Genomic DNA, 15,345 nt, shown 5'->3' with positions numbered 1-15,345 from the left:
GCTCTGTTCTGTACATGTGCCTTTCTCCCTGCCCCAATGTAGGAGTTCATGAAACAAACAAGAAAAAGGCTTTCTGGAGACTTGTGCTTTAAGACCTGTCTAGTGTCCTTTAATGACATAACGACCTAATCCTACAGAAATCTATCAATAATATGATAAGAGGTATGCAAAACTACAATACTACAAATCACCTTAATTAAACTTTTGAGAAACCTTAAAGAATTCAAGACTCTAGAGACCTTTAAGATTTAAATATCTCAAGGTTCTCCATCCCCAGCTGTATCATATGCTGTGTGTGGATAGAAAAAGGTATTTGACTGGAGAGGGGATAACTGCTGACCTTTTTCAAAAGGCAGCAGGGTTCTAGGCTGTGTCAAGTCCCCTGATGGGCAGTGTATGGGCCAGCAGTTTAAGTACCTCGAGTTCATTGGATTTAAACTAAATTGCTGCAATGTACTGGATTAAAGTAGCCCTGAAATTTATGAAATTAAACTTTGTTCATTATAGAATAAAAGATATTTGTGCAGTAGCGAATGAGTCAGGTATTCCCCTTGTTGCAGGTCGTCTTCTGTATAAACTATATTGCAGCCAGAATTACTTTCAATTTAAACCACTGTTTAATGATATAATTTTGTGATGTGTGTTGGAATCTGTGTTGTGTGATAACTAGTGTCTTGATTGGTCTTCCTCTCTGCCTGCTTCGTCAAATTGCCTGACATTAAATACCTTTGCTACTGTTTGGTGTAAATGTCTTTAGTCTGTTTTTTGAACATCTCATAGCACATTCAAAACTAAACGTAGCTTACTTTTCTTGTGTCAACAAAAGCTCAAACTTTGCTTTAAAAAAAATCCATCATACCAAATTGGTTTCTGTACTTATCATTTAATTTCCGCTTCTGTTTTTTTTATTTAGTTAATGGCTCAGGGGAGCAAGTGAAAATACCTGTGAAACTTCCTGATTATGGTAAGAAAAAAGAAATTGGAAGACACAAAATGTTTTGAGGTACAATGTTACAAGTGATATCTAGACCTTAGTAGGTGTCATGGTTTAAGGATAGGACCCAGGACAGTAGGTCATTGGGAATTCATTTATGTTCATTGTATTTTTTATCTGCAGCAGTATTTTGTGATAATACTTAAAAAGAGTATTTGCAAACAAAATGCTATAGAGAAGAGTGAAAATAGGATTGGGGCGGGGATAATGTTTCTCAGTAGCTGACTTTTGTGATGTGGGGCCATCTATGAGCCACGGGTTCACTTGAATGTCAGTTTCTCAGCATATTTTCTCTAGGCCAAAGGTTCCACTCAGGAGTGTGTTTCATTTTGGAGGGGTTTTGTTATGTGACTTTAGACCACGAAGACTGATTTATAGATGATAATGTGGGATTACATAAAATTAATTTTTTTTTTTAGGTGGTTTTAGAGCTAATCTTATCAGATCTACTGCAATGGGTCTGCAATGATGCTTTGTAAACATGGTGCTTCTGGTCATTACTTCAGATGTATATGCTGAATTTTGATGTTCTCAGTTCTTGTATTTCTTCTAGGGTTTTTTGAACTGCTTCCTGCAGTTCTGAATCTCATGATTTTTAACTGCATCTCTGCTATATTCTTAAGTACTATAAAACAGAATAATTCAACAAGGATAACTTTTAAGTCATGCACTTGGGATGGATTAACCCTAGCCAGTGGGAAAGACAGGACACAAAATGGCTGGAATTTGTTTGCTGGAAAGGAGCTGGGGGTCCTGGCAGATAACAAGCTAAACACAAGTAGAGTAGCTTGACATCAAGGAAGGCTAACAGCAATCTGAGCTGTGCTAACAAGGGTATAGCCACTAGGTCAAAGGAATTATTATTTTCCTGCTCTTAGTTAGGCCATATTTAGAATATTGTGTCTAGTTTTGTGCTATGGCAGGCTAGAAAGCTATTGATGAAATTAGGTGAGTTCAGTGGAGAGCTGCCAAGATAGTCTGGGGGCTGAAGCTCTTGCACTGTGAGGAGAGGCTAAGGTAATTTGGCTTGTTCAGCCTTGAGAAGAAAACATCTCAGGGGGACTAACTGTAGCCCTCAGGGGAAGTTGCTATGAAGGCAAAATCAGGTTCTTGGCAGGAACATAAGTCTGAGTTTCCTACTTGACATAAAGTTCTTTTTCACTGTGAGGGCAGCCAGACATCGGAGCAGGTTGCCCAGAGAGACGGGGAGTCGCTGTATTCAGAGGTTTTTAAGACCCAGGTGGACAAAGCCCTGTGCAACCAGTTCAGCATTCAGTGTCAACCCTGCTTTGAGCAGAATATTTGGCTTCAGTCCACTAAATTGTTCTGTGACTCTATACATAATCACTTTAGTAAGTTCTGCTATGTATATGTAAAAGTTGATTTATCTCTCATCATCATTAGCTGTGCTAGATCTGGAAAGAATTGTGTAGGATAAAGTGTGACTTCAGGATTTGCATTTCTTTATTTTCTAGAAACAACATTATCCTGAGATAGCAGAAGCTGGTGAAGTTAAGGGTAAAGGCTCCGAACTGAACAGAAAAGTTAAGCAACTTGCATTAACAATTGAGAAGAAAGAAGGGCGCAAACAAATAAAGGTACCTTTCTTTAAGAATTCCAGAATTAAGAATTCCAGTTTTATATTTACTGAGAACATAAAGAAAGTAATTTCTGTTATGGTGGGCATATATGCTTTGGATGGTAGGAAAATCTTGCTTTTTAAATCTTTATTACAAGTGCTTTTAATTGTCGTAATTCTTCCAGGATTATTTTGGAAACAATTTCCCATTGGTCACTGCCATCATTAAGTATTTCTCTTGTTTGAAATAATACTCATGCTGCCTGTGTCTACAGAAATATGACTCTAGAGTACAAAAATAACACAAAATATCCATATTAATATTTTACCCACAGCTGTGTGTGCGTGCATAAAATAACTTGTTTCATTGTTGCTAGGAAACCACCTTTATGACTTTTGGAATTAGTTTGTGCTTTGTTAACAGCCTATGGCAATTCTCAGAAAAAACAGGTAAAAATTCTGTTAGTCCAGAGGGAAGTGTGGGAATTTGCAGAAGGATGTGAGGTTATCAGCAATGGCATGGGATCACAGGAGCACCATGAGCTTAAATTCCTGGGAAGAGCTGCACACGTAGAAGCATGTTCTTTTGAATACATCTTCATAATTTTTTCTGTTGATGTTTACCCCACAAAAGTATTTAGAAATGTTTACCACCTTTTATCTGGACAGGATGGCAAAGTTTGTTATTGAGGTGTACCTTACCACTCTGATTCATAAGCTTACTCAGGGGCTTAGTGTTCCTTATGGTATACATCAAATTTGTTTTCTCCATCAATTTCAGTGTCTGACAACATCCTGCTTGTTAAGCAATGTTTCATGGCATGGTCTCTTAATGTGCATTGGCTATGTCTTGTTTCAACACAGAGTTCACAATGTTACTGTGTTGAAGCTCAGTATGTCATGCTTATCTGAAGGAAGACCCATATACTGTCACAGTGAGGCTGAAGGATAAGAGCCTGTGCTGATCCTACTCTCTTTCGATTAAAAAAAAAAAAAAAAAGAAGTATGGGAATGTTGAAAGATCAAGTCTGTCTTCTAGAACGAATGCTCTTGAAGGGAGAGATTTCAGATCATCAAATTCAGTCTGCATATTCTTCATTTTTAACCCCTGCTTAAAAAGAAAACCAAATCTGAGTATTGGCAACAACTTTTTCTTTTGATCTGCTTAAATCAGTTCTTCTTGACTCAAGACTGTATATTTTACTTGAGATTTATCTTCATGTAGATGGAATTCATTATTTCTATGCTGTTTTGTAGACAGTTTTGTTTTTCTGGGAAGTTTCACTGCATCCATAGCAAATCCATCCTCGATTTAAGGAGCTTTTAAATAGATTATGCATTATGTGATCTAATTTCACTGATATATTTTCTGAAACCAGCTATTTGAGGTTTTGTTGGGGTTTTTTATTAGCTCTAACAACAACTTAATAGTAGCAACTGACTTACTGACTTGTCAAATATCCATTCAGGGATTGACATGTGTTTAACCTGCTGGTCATATATCCTTAAAAATATAAACATTTAACTCTGATGAAATACATATGGAATAATTTTATCCATAAAATAACTAACATAAATGGGTTTTATTTTTAGATTGTTACAGATGCTCCAGTAATGAGGAGGAGATGGCAAGAATGTAAGTGTGCTCAGTGGGATGTAAATTGTACGTTTCTAATTTGGGTAAATTCCCTTTGATCTAAATCAGCTTGATTTAATGGTAAGTTGAAAGATTTGGTCAGTAATTGTATGTGCTTATATTCTAAGCTGCATTTTGTACAGCTTAAATTGAAAATCTGATGGATGAAGAAGTTCTTCCACAGGCAACGTAACTGAAGACATCTGGTTTATATGGCTTTGTTCTGTCTCCCTCTTTCCATTCTCGGGATCCTTTACCAATGCTTTTTTTAATCTAGTAACTGCCGTAGTCCCTACAGTGCCAAATACTCATGAGTATATTGGTAAACTGGACAAAAAAAGCAGGTTGGAACTCTGTGTGTGTATTTAATTTGCGCTCCAGAAAGCCAGACAGAATTCTTAAAGCATTATCTGTGAGACTTCTCCACTCAGTTTAACCTTTCAAAACTTATCGTAGTACAGTGTCATCCAGATGTACAGTCAGTACAATTGTGTGCTATTTTAGGAAATGGCTAAAAATTGCTAGAAGACTCTCGTTCTCAGACCTGCATAAAAAATGGTTTGAATTAAAACTAATGTACTTAATTCTAGTGTATATTAGTATATAAATAAGGTCTTACAATAGCTCAATAGAAGTTATAGGAAGATTACTTCTATAATGATCTAAATTAGTAGTGTCATACCCTAAAGAGGAAGAATATAAATTTGGAACCTAGCAAACTGTTTTGAAATGTGAAATCCTATTCAAATTATGTTTCTTGACTTACTTCTTGGTTGCTTACCACTCTGATTCATAAGCTTACTCAGGGGCTTAGTGTTCCTTATGGTATACATCAAATTTGTTTTCTCCATCAATTTCAGTGTCTGACAACATCCTGCTTGTTAAGCAATGTTTCATGGCATGGTCTCTTAATGTGCATTGGCTATGTCTTGTTTCAACACAGAGTTCACAATGTTACTGTGTTGAAGCTCAGTATGTCATGCTTATCTGAAAGAAGACCCATATACTGTCACATTTTGCATTTAGTTATGCGCAATATTTTATATTTGCATTATGTGCATATTTATGTGCAAATTATGTTAATGTATTTTTAATATTGACATCTTTTAAGAAATTTATGTGTGCAATTGTGCAAGGGTATAAAATATTTAAAACTTTGTTATTAATGGTTACTTCATATTTAATATGCTCCCCCATAATAATGCTTATAAATTTATTCTAAATGCTTGTAACTAACAGTGCACAGAAAGAATTAGTTGAAACTGAAGTGCAGTTTTAGACCACTGCTCTACCAAGGTAATGGCCATTGTGCTACATTTCAAGCATATTTTTGGATCCTGATGCAGATGACAGCCCTTCAAAAGCTAAAGTTCAGCATGTGGATACATCACTTAGTAATGAAGAAAAAAAAGGCTGTAAAGTAAAGGATGGAAGAATGCCAGACCCTATTCTAGGTAGGAGAGTGCATTTTTTATTCATTTTTTTTTAACTTTCACTAATGCATCAATTATTTACTCTGTGCCTGTTTATAGCTTCTATAAATATGTTCTTCTATAGAATGTGAATTTGCACAATGTGCAGATGGGGTGCCTGTGGCAGAGAAAAGGATAATCCCAGTGTTTCATAGAAACACAGAATCATAGAAAAAAGAATACTTTAAAGTATTGGAAAACCATTACTAAATATACTGGTTTTATTGTTTTAGATGGAAGGAATGTTCAAGAGAAGCAGGAAAAAAGTCGGAAAGAACAGGCAAAACCAGATGAGAAGTTTGAACTTAATAGAGATATTGAAAGCAGCAAAGGCAACATGGATGAAGAGGGCAGCAAAGACTACAACTCAGAAAAGTAAGCAAACAAAAAGTCTACCCCCCAAAACCCCTTTAAATTTAATCAAAGGAAAATGTTGTAGATGGTAACTGTCTACATTGGATTTGCAAGGGTATGCTGTGAGGAAAAAGTGTATAATAGTAAAATGTTTGTCCTCTGAAATTGTGCTCAGCTGCAAACTCCTCAGCAGAAAACGTACATGTAAAGTGACCTCAGATTTTGCTCTAGATGCAACTAGTTTTTATATTTAACTGTGTATCCTTAAGGTATAATCCTCATGTATTGCAAGTTCAAAAAGAATGTTCCAGCGTGGTTTAAAAACCCCTCTGTTATGGGTTCATTTCAGATAATTAGGGTGGTATGTGAACTGATTTTAGAGGGAAAAGATAATCAGTAAATAGCTGTAACAATTGGAGTCCTTCTTTACAAAAGATTTTGTGGAGAAACAATAACAAGTATTGTGTGCAGTCCTAAACTGGTGAAACTGTGCTTGCTGCTTGTAAACATCTTTAGAAATAACAGTATTGTGAATTTAGTTAAAACTATCAGCCTTTGTGTGAGGGTGATATCTCCCAACACCAATCATCTTTGTGCAGCACAAGGAACCACAGGGAAGCATTGAGTAAGGGAAGTACACACATCAACCTAAAGATTTTTGTTCCAACAATTAGTTCTTTGGATTTGCTATAATAACGTTCTCTTAAAATGTTTCTTAACTTTTAATCAGTACTATCTCTCCCAGACATGGAGGGCTAACACCTTTTGCTTGTTTGCTGCTACCTGATAAAAGTGGAAATTTACCAAAAGCTTACAGCTTCTACTACCAGTGTCAAACTTTTTTCTTAATTCTGGGCTTTAGAATTTATATGCTAGCTAATCATGCTAAAAAAATCCCCAAACCTTATAGATAATTTTTACAATGATATCTGGGACCACTAGGATTTTTGCAAGGAAATAATATGTAACCTTTGAGGGTGTGTCAGAACTACTGTAGTAGTGCGGCAGGAATTTAAACTGATAATCAGTTATTAACTGATTATTTAGCTCAACCAACTGTATGCTTTTTTATTTATTCATTCTATCTTAAGGTATGAGACCACTAAACTATTGCAGGAAGACAATGAGGAAATTGAGGTAATGTTTTCCCATTAATGGGTTGCTCCAGTTTACAAATAGTTGGGGAAATAATTACTTTTCTGTATGATTGGCATCATGTTTGCTTTTGCTTATTCAAACTAATATTATTGACAATAAATTAGCTGCAAGTTACTAAGCAAAACTGTCAAGAACAAGTTCCTTCTTTGTCACGAAAACACATGTACAAATTTCATAGAAGCACACACGATTTAATTAGAGCAAGAATCTAGAATAACCATAATAATAATTACTGCTTAACTTTAGTTATAATTACTGCACATAATAGATCTCTGAACTTTTTTTTTTAATTGAAAGGCAAGAACTTACAGCAAATCCTGGAGAATTCACTAGTCAAGAAGAACTATTGAGTTATTTGGTGAGTGTTAAATCTTGCAATGTATTTTGGGGGGGGGGTGGGGGTGGGGGTGGGGGTGGAGGAATAATCACAGAATTACTAAATTTACAATGTAGCAGTTAACAAAAGCCAAAATGTAGGCAGTCTGTTAATCTAACAACATGTTTTGTCGGACGACAGGATTCACAATGTTGTCCCAAAAGTGGGATTGTTACCTGGAGTGCAAAATGCCAATATACAAACAGAGCTGAGGTATTTTATTGTCAGCTTTTTTTTTTTTTTTAAAGCTACATTATGTGTTTCTGTTATTGGATGCAACAAGTTTCTTATGCAGTGGGAAGTGATATTACAAGTATCTTGTTTTGGACTTGCTGTTCATATCTTGGAATAATTCCACTTGTTCAATAATTATCTATGCTGTATGCTTTTTTATTTGTGAAAATCAGTATGTCCAGCTTTGTCATTAAAATAATTGTATTTCTTTTATTCCCTGATAGCAAAGATATCCTTACCCAAGTTTAATCATCTTTTTCCACCCAGTTTTTGACAGAATCTTATTTAAATATAAGTTGTGTGATCCAGGAGCGATAAATACTAATAGTGTTAAGAACATAATCCTTGTTACGCTGTTACATATAAACTTAATTATAGCTTTTAATTACTTTTTTCTATTGTCTAGAGTGTTGGAAAGTGTTTGTTTCTAATCCAGAAGACTTTGAATTGGTAGGACAGACCTGTAGTTCTGTTATGTTGTGCCCAGTGGAAGTGTTTTCAGCAGAACTTTGTTAGTATAGGCAAGAGGATGATGCATATAGTACTCTCTGTGAGGGCTGTTGGTTCTACAACTTTTTCCCCTACTAGAGCTTCAGAGTTTCAAAGACTGCTTTTTCCTTAGGCATTTTGAGAAGAAAAAGGTTCAGTATAAGGCGAGGCACAGAGTCATATATTTTTAAATTCAGCAGTGTTCTGTCTTTTTGCTCCTTTCCAAGGAAATGGGTTATAGATTTATTGCCTCAGGGAAGTTGTACAGTTTCATTTATATGCAGGTATTGGGTATTTTGGGAATAGGTACTTCCCTTACATAAGGAAAAGCATTTTACTGTAGGGATTTCCAGGCATATTCTTGGGTTGTTCCTCTTCAAAGGAATATATTGGGTAGCTGCAGTTTCCTTTGTGAATATCCTCTTCCATTCCACCTCCCTAACCCTAGTTGATGGGATTAAAAGTAAAAGCTGTATCTGCTTTGTAGATAGAGACATAAAAAATGAGGTTTCTGCAGGTTTTGTTTGTACATGGTGATACTTGAAAAATACATTCTGTGCTGTTTTGTTTTCCTAGCAAAGTTTTGAGATACTGAATGAAGATGATGCTTCATTTATCCTAAAAGTTACACAGACTTACAGATGCACTGGTGGAATATCATCAGCAGGCTGCATCGAACAAAGTAAAGTGGATTTTGGTTTGGTTTTGTTCTACTAATCTGTAGATTTCTTAGGTTTCTGTGATTATGCATTTTTACTATTACAGATAGTTTAATTAAAATTGCTGTTAAGACTGTATTGTAAGTTTTGCCTATTAAATACTCAAATTTTTGGAGTGATGATAGGATAAACGTAAGCTTTTCTGTTGAAGAGTCTTAATGCTTTCTGTTCAAATGTGCTTGCTTTTGTTTTTAGGTTTTCTTTTTTAATAGAAGCTAAAAATCTTCTTGTCTCTTCTCTGCATAGTTTTCCTTACATCTAAGTTCTTCTGCTATTTTTGTCCCTTTTCAATTCTAACTCCAGCTTTTCTCATCTCTGCTGACCTCCCTGACACTCTTGTTCTGTATCTCATTTCCATTCCCAGCCTTCACTTCATTCACCACATAATCAAGCATCTTTTTAATACCATTTTTGATCCTACTCTTTGAACTGTTTCGTTTAAGGTTTCTTTCTTCCTCCACTATTAGAAAACAAGTTTTTCCCCACTGCAAGGGTTGCCACCTAGGTTCCCTATTCCTCCAGTTCACATTTGGTTATAACATAATCTCTGCAGTTTCCATTCCTGGAATTACTGTTTGCTCATTCCCCTGTTGTCAACAGGGATGGGAGGCACTTTCCTCATGTTGGTCATCTATTCAACATTTTTGTCATAGGAAACATTGTTCCTTATCCCTCCCAGCATTTCTTGCAGAATTGTCAGAGTTGAAGAGACTTCTCATTGACCACAACAACTACTTCTGCTGTTAAAGCTTACCATTTAAGTAAAAAAGTAGATAAAAAGCTGAGGTGGAAAATGCCAAATGAGGGTAAGGACCAGCCAACAACCTGGAGAGAATCAGAGAGGTGACACTTCAAGAAAAAAAAAACCGAACCACTGGTTTATAGTTCTTTTGTCTTCAAGAACATTTCTTAGTTCAGGATTTATTATAAAGTTTATCTTTGTTCCCCATATTCCATCTTTGCTTGATTGTTTTCTTTCTGCCCCAAAAGTAGTACTTACTCCATGCCTTAGTTCTCATGTACTGCTTTTTACTTCCCGGTTAAGCTTACTTTCATGTTATTCCTGTTGTTTTTTCCATCTAGGATTTTGCTGGTTTATTCATATGGAAAGAAGCCTGCTAGTTGTAGAAAAATAAAATGTTTTTCCCACATTGTTGGGGTGTTTTGGTTTTGTTTTTTTTTTTGTTGTGTGTTTTTTTTTTTTTTTTTTTTTTTGTATTCTAAACTGTTCTCATTCAGCTGGTAATTCTTTAACTAAGTCTTTTATTCTGAGTGTAAAATACTTCCTTTTTAGATCTGACAGGTTGAGAATTAAGCTCTATAAAGTGTCACTTCTTGGCCTTAATACAGTGCTTTTTCAGATGCAGAGACATACTGTGAGCAGTGTATACATAGAAGTTCATTACCAGGTTTATGATTTTCAAAGAAATACTTGATTTTCAGATTTGGTGGAAATACTGGTCTTTATTTGGTTTGTGATCATTAGAAATGTAGTAGCTCATCATTTCAAGAGCTTGTCTTGCTGAAATTTGGAACACAATTTTTCTTCCAAACTCATAGGACCTCTTGGATACTGAACATAATGGAGAAGCAGCATTGGAATATTCCACAGAACAGTCTGACCTGACTTCAGCAGATATTAGTGACTCTGACACAGGTAATGTTAGCTTTGCAATCTTGCATGTGCTTTAATCTCAACACTGAACCTTGCATAGGTTTTAGTAAGCCTTTTTTTCCTGCTTCTCTGAAAGCAGAGCTTAAGAGCAGAATAAAACCAGGGTCAAGTAGAATAAATGAATCGTTTTGGGTTTGTTTTTCCCAACCACTACAAATGTTAGAAAGGGCAGACTATTCAAAAACATTCATCCTACTTAGCTGTCGGATTTAGGGAGGAATTGAATTAGTATCAACTCTGAATTTCTTCTGTCCAGAGGCAACTGTTTCTAATGAGGCTTTCAGAGTGTCAGTGGGTTTGTTTTTTTTTGGTTTTGGGGGGCTTTTTTACCCCAAAGCTCATCCCCACACCACCATTTCTTTCCCTTCTTGGTGGAAAGAGGCTTAGTACAGGTCTAGTCTGATCAATACCTGTTTAATACCTGAAAATTGCAGCTACTTGGTATTGGTACTTCTGATTAATTTTTCAAAGAATCTTGTATTTCTTTGAGGCCACTTCCTTTTTGATATAAACAAATAGGTATTTTCCTCAAGTATAGGAAGTACAATCGAATGATTGGAGAGGTAAGATACCCGTAATGCTATTCTTTTTTCTTTCTGTGCAGTGTCAATTTTCTTTTTTTATCCTGGAAATTGAGCTTTTGAAAACCTCAGTTAATACCATGCTTGTAACAAAAATTTGCAATATGTGAGACTTGGAATTTTTAGTTCCTTTTTGTAGGCATGAGGATAATAGTTTTCACCCACCTCCCCACCCTTTTTCTCCAGGATTTTCTGTAAATGGAAAGCATTCCTGACTCTCAGTTGTAGCAAAGTCAGATGTGAACCTTACCAGCAATGTAGCTGTGCCAGACTGGAAATGCTTGTTTTGAAAAGCCTTATTTAGAGAAATAAGTAATGAAACCTCCCCAGAATCTTCTCTTACTGAACAACAATATTTCTCTTAAGACTGTTCAAGCAGCCGATCAGCTAGGCAGCCCTTATCAGTAAATGAAGAAGACAAAGCTCAAAACTTTTCAACTGGCTTTTCAGAAACGGCATATGAGGACAACGTCACTGCTGAATTTTTGAACAGTGTAAGAGATATGAATATTGAGGAAGTTACCACTACTGTACACAAAATAGCAGCAGCAAATCCAGCTTTCAGAGGTAATTCGCTTATACATGCATACACACAAACGTGTATAGAAAAATATAGATAACAATTTTGTTAGTCTGTGAAATATTAAGGAGTATATGGGTCAAAGAACTTTGAGGTATTAAGGAGAGTTGGAGTTTTTCTTCCCCTTAGCTTTTGCAGGATCCAGTTTAGGAATGGGAATTCAAAATGGCTGCCTTCCATGAAGGTGTTAGTAATTGCTCGGTTTCTTTAAAAATTCTTTTCTCATTTGTGCATAGTATCATTTACATAGTGAGAGTAAACTAAAATCAAGCATGTATTAGAAAAAAACAGAATCTTCTGTTTGTGATATAACTGGTGAAACATAAGTTGTGGGAATGCCAGCAGCAAAGAAATTTATACTTACTGATTCCTGGAGGAATTGTACAGTAACATAGAAATAATAATGCGTCAGAGACAAGTAGTCTTTCTTCTCCTTGCAAGTTTCCAGTAAGTTTCAGCTATTAAATCTTTTCACATCTTCAGTTAACTACTGCCCTTTCTCCAGTAGCTTCCTGTGTATGTTTCTAAGCTTCTCAGAGTGCGTTTACAATCATCAGGGTGAAAAGGACACTGAAGATGGGTACATTGTACAGAAGCTTAAGGTATTATTTGCCTGAGTGCTCACTGTGCAAGAAACTGGAGAGACTGCAATCCGTATCATATCCTCTCCTTGGGCATCTGCGTGTGCACACAGCACAGCATAGCATCTATTTGGAATGCAAGTTCTGGAATAACTGACACCATAAAACCATGGAAGTAGCAATCTTTTACAGCACCTCCACGAGCAACACCTGGTCCTAGGGACCTCCAGAAGAAGAGGTCAAATTACTGATAGTAGTGATTTCTCCCATAAAGCTTCATTTGGAACCTGTAAATCTGTGGGTGGCAAATGTGATTCTCTCGTGTGTGTATATATATATATATGCATATATATAAAAAAAAATTAAGGTTTTGCTGTGTGTTGAGCACAGCTGCTTGCTTGCTGCCCTTACCTTCCTGCAGCTGGACAGGTTAGAAAATAAGAAGAACAAAAGTGAGAAAACTCATTGGTCACTATAATGACAGTTAAGGGAAAGGGGGGGAGAGGGGAGAACAAGTGATGCAAAACAATTGATCAGCACTTTGAGCCTTAGGCAGAGGCTCAGCCAGTCGCTGACCAACAACCACCTAAGAAGCCAACTCCACCTACTTGTATCCCCAGTTTTTTATGGCTGAGCATGGTGTATGGAATATCCTCTTGATCATTTCTCCCTGCTGTGTCCCCTACCAGTCTTTTTCGCATTCCCAGCCTATTCATTGTGAGAGGGCAGAGTGAGAAGCAGAAAAAGCCTTGATGCTTTGCAAGCACCTTTGACAACCAAAACATTGGTGTGTTATCAGCACTGTTTTGGCCAGAAATCCAAAACACAGCACCACACACCTGCTGTGAAGAATGTTATCTCCATCCTAGCCAAAACCAGTACAGGATTCCAGGTGATTTTTGTAACTGCCAGCTGCTATTGGATAGGTGAATAGAAACTGATTAGAAAAATGAGGTAGGAATTAGTGGACACCTGGAAAAACATGATCTGCTTAGAGTGGTTGGTGGGGAATGAATGTGGATTTTGTGGTAAGAAAACCTTCCTTACAGGCTTTCTGGAATTGTTTGAAATGAGTCAGATGAAGATGATCCAGTCCATATACTGGAATTCTGTTTGGAATTCCAGAAAGGCTTTGATAGGTACTCTAATCAGAGGCTTTAAGGGAACTAGCTGACTGTGAGACAGGCCCTTTCACTGAACCAGTACAGCCATTTGTAGCAATATACAGTTTCCAGGCACATTCTGATTCTTAACAGTTACAGTATCCAAACTCATGTCAGCATCTAAGTATTTCAGTATAACTTTTGCTTTAAAACACATTTTATCATAACCCCACTTATTTATCAGTTCTGTTTGTTTGGTTTTAACTAAGGAATTGATATTCCAAATGTTATATGGATTCTGACTGGAAGTGGAACTCTGAGAAGACCAAGCAACGGCAACACAGAGTGACAATAATACAGTTAATATAGCAATGTTTACTTTGTCTAAGTTTGCATTTTGTACTTAATATGGACTCAATGTAGCTAATTTTGCTATGTTCAAATTTATTTTGCACAGTGTTATTTTAATTAATAACTCAATTTTGAGATTTTTCTTAATTTATTTCTCCGTATAGCTGAAATTTCTGTATTTTGGAAAGGTAAACTTCATGTGCTTTCTTGCTATGTTAAAACATTCTTCTAAAATGGGTAACTGTTGTTTTTCACAATGTCATTAAATACTGTGCATTGACAGTCTGATCTCTTCTTATTGTGGGTTACCAAAGTTATTAGCAGAATGTAATACTGCAGTCAGCAGTACCAAGTCATCCTACAACAAATACTCAGAAATTATTCCCTGTGGCTGGTGGGCCTGACTCAAAAGCTTTTGTAATCAAAAATTCTCTTCCATATAAGAATTAGGAATAGGTCTCCACATATTTCCTTTAAATAAAGATTAATATAAAGTCAGTGCTGTCAGCCTAGCTATGAGTTGAGAAGTGCTGGATTACAGCCAGTTTAAGGAGCCTAGATAATTAGAAGCTTTATCAAAGTCAACAGAAGTTGGCTGAGCTTCCAAATTCAGGGATATGTCCCAGGAGCTCTAACCTGACGATGGTTATGAGGCACTGACATGGCAGCCAAAGTATCTTTTGTCTTCTCTTATCCCACCAGTCATGAATCCTACCAGAATAAAACGAAAGCTGGCTTATACTGTTCTTCAATTCTGGCTCTTTTAACGTGAAATTTTTTCCAACTAAAGTAGTAGTGTTTTGACTGGATGTAAAGGTCTGTGTATTAATGACTACTGCTTCTGCAGGATGATAAATCTTTTGGATGGTTACAAATTAGTGTGCTTCAGGGGAAAAAAAGTAATTTTTTAAATTTAGATTGTGTAATTAAAATTTGCTTCCTGCTTGTGATGTTGAGTAGCATTCAGTGGTTCTAATTAAAGCTCTTCAGCTTCACAGCCAAATGCTAGTATAGTATAGACATGCTGGGGCCAGATGGTAAATGAACTTTTTAATGTTAACTTGCTTTTTATTTTGGAGTTCTGGATGGAATTGAGAGCCCTCATCCTGATGGTTTCTCATCTTCATATCGTGGAATGGAAGATGCCATCAAAATAAGGTAACACAGCAGCAAGAAAACTGGTTAGTTTTATGTACGGACAGATACAGGAATGAAAACAGTTCACTGACAAAGAAACTAAACCACAAAACACTGTTTTAAGAGACTGTGTAGAATTTCTAGAATGCCTCTAATTATGTTCTTGTCAGAAGCAGAGACGGAAACAGAGCTCTTACACCTCATGTACTCTGTAACACGAACAGTGTTAGTGCCTGCTTAATGAAGATGAACTTGATCAGTAAAAAAAAGATCTTTCAGTTGGGAAGAAATTCTAAGTTCTGTTCCTGTCACGCAGAAAATAAAAA

The 15,345-nt window shown here is 36.3% G+C and overlaps 1 long non-coding RNA gene across 3 annotated transcripts; it reads left to right on the top strand.

The window, feature by feature from the left end:
• Positions 1–2,449: 2,449 nt before the first annotated feature.
• LOC130606568 (uncharacterized) lies at positions 2,450–13,948 on the top strand. Of its 3 annotated transcripts, none has more exons than XR_008974014.1 (7): positions 2,450–2,592; positions 4,167–4,213; positions 7,496–7,551; positions 8,869–8,974; positions 10,572–10,668; positions 11,718–11,834; positions 13,801–13,948. It is a non-coding gene; the product is annotated as an uncharacterized LOC130606568 (long non-coding RNA). The 3 variants fall into 3 exon arrangements; XR_008974012.1 differs by having other exon boundaries at positions 11,634–11,834; XR_008974013.1 differs by having other exon boundaries at positions 11,634–11,834; positions 13,136–13,943.
• Positions 13,949–15,345: the final 1,397 nt, after the last annotated feature.

Source organism: Pezoporus wallicus, unplaced genomic scaffold (genome assembly GCF_028554395.1).
Source record: "Pezoporus wallicus isolate ANWC-B61680 ecotype Strahan unplaced genomic scaffold, APGP_CSIRO_Pwel_v1 contig_749, whole genome shotgun sequence".
In the NCBI taxonomy this organism is placed as follows: Eukaryota; Metazoa; Chordata; class Aves; order Psittaciformes; family Psittacidae; genus Pezoporus; species Pezoporus wallicus.
This window is presented reverse-complemented; position numbering and strand designations above follow the sequence as displayed.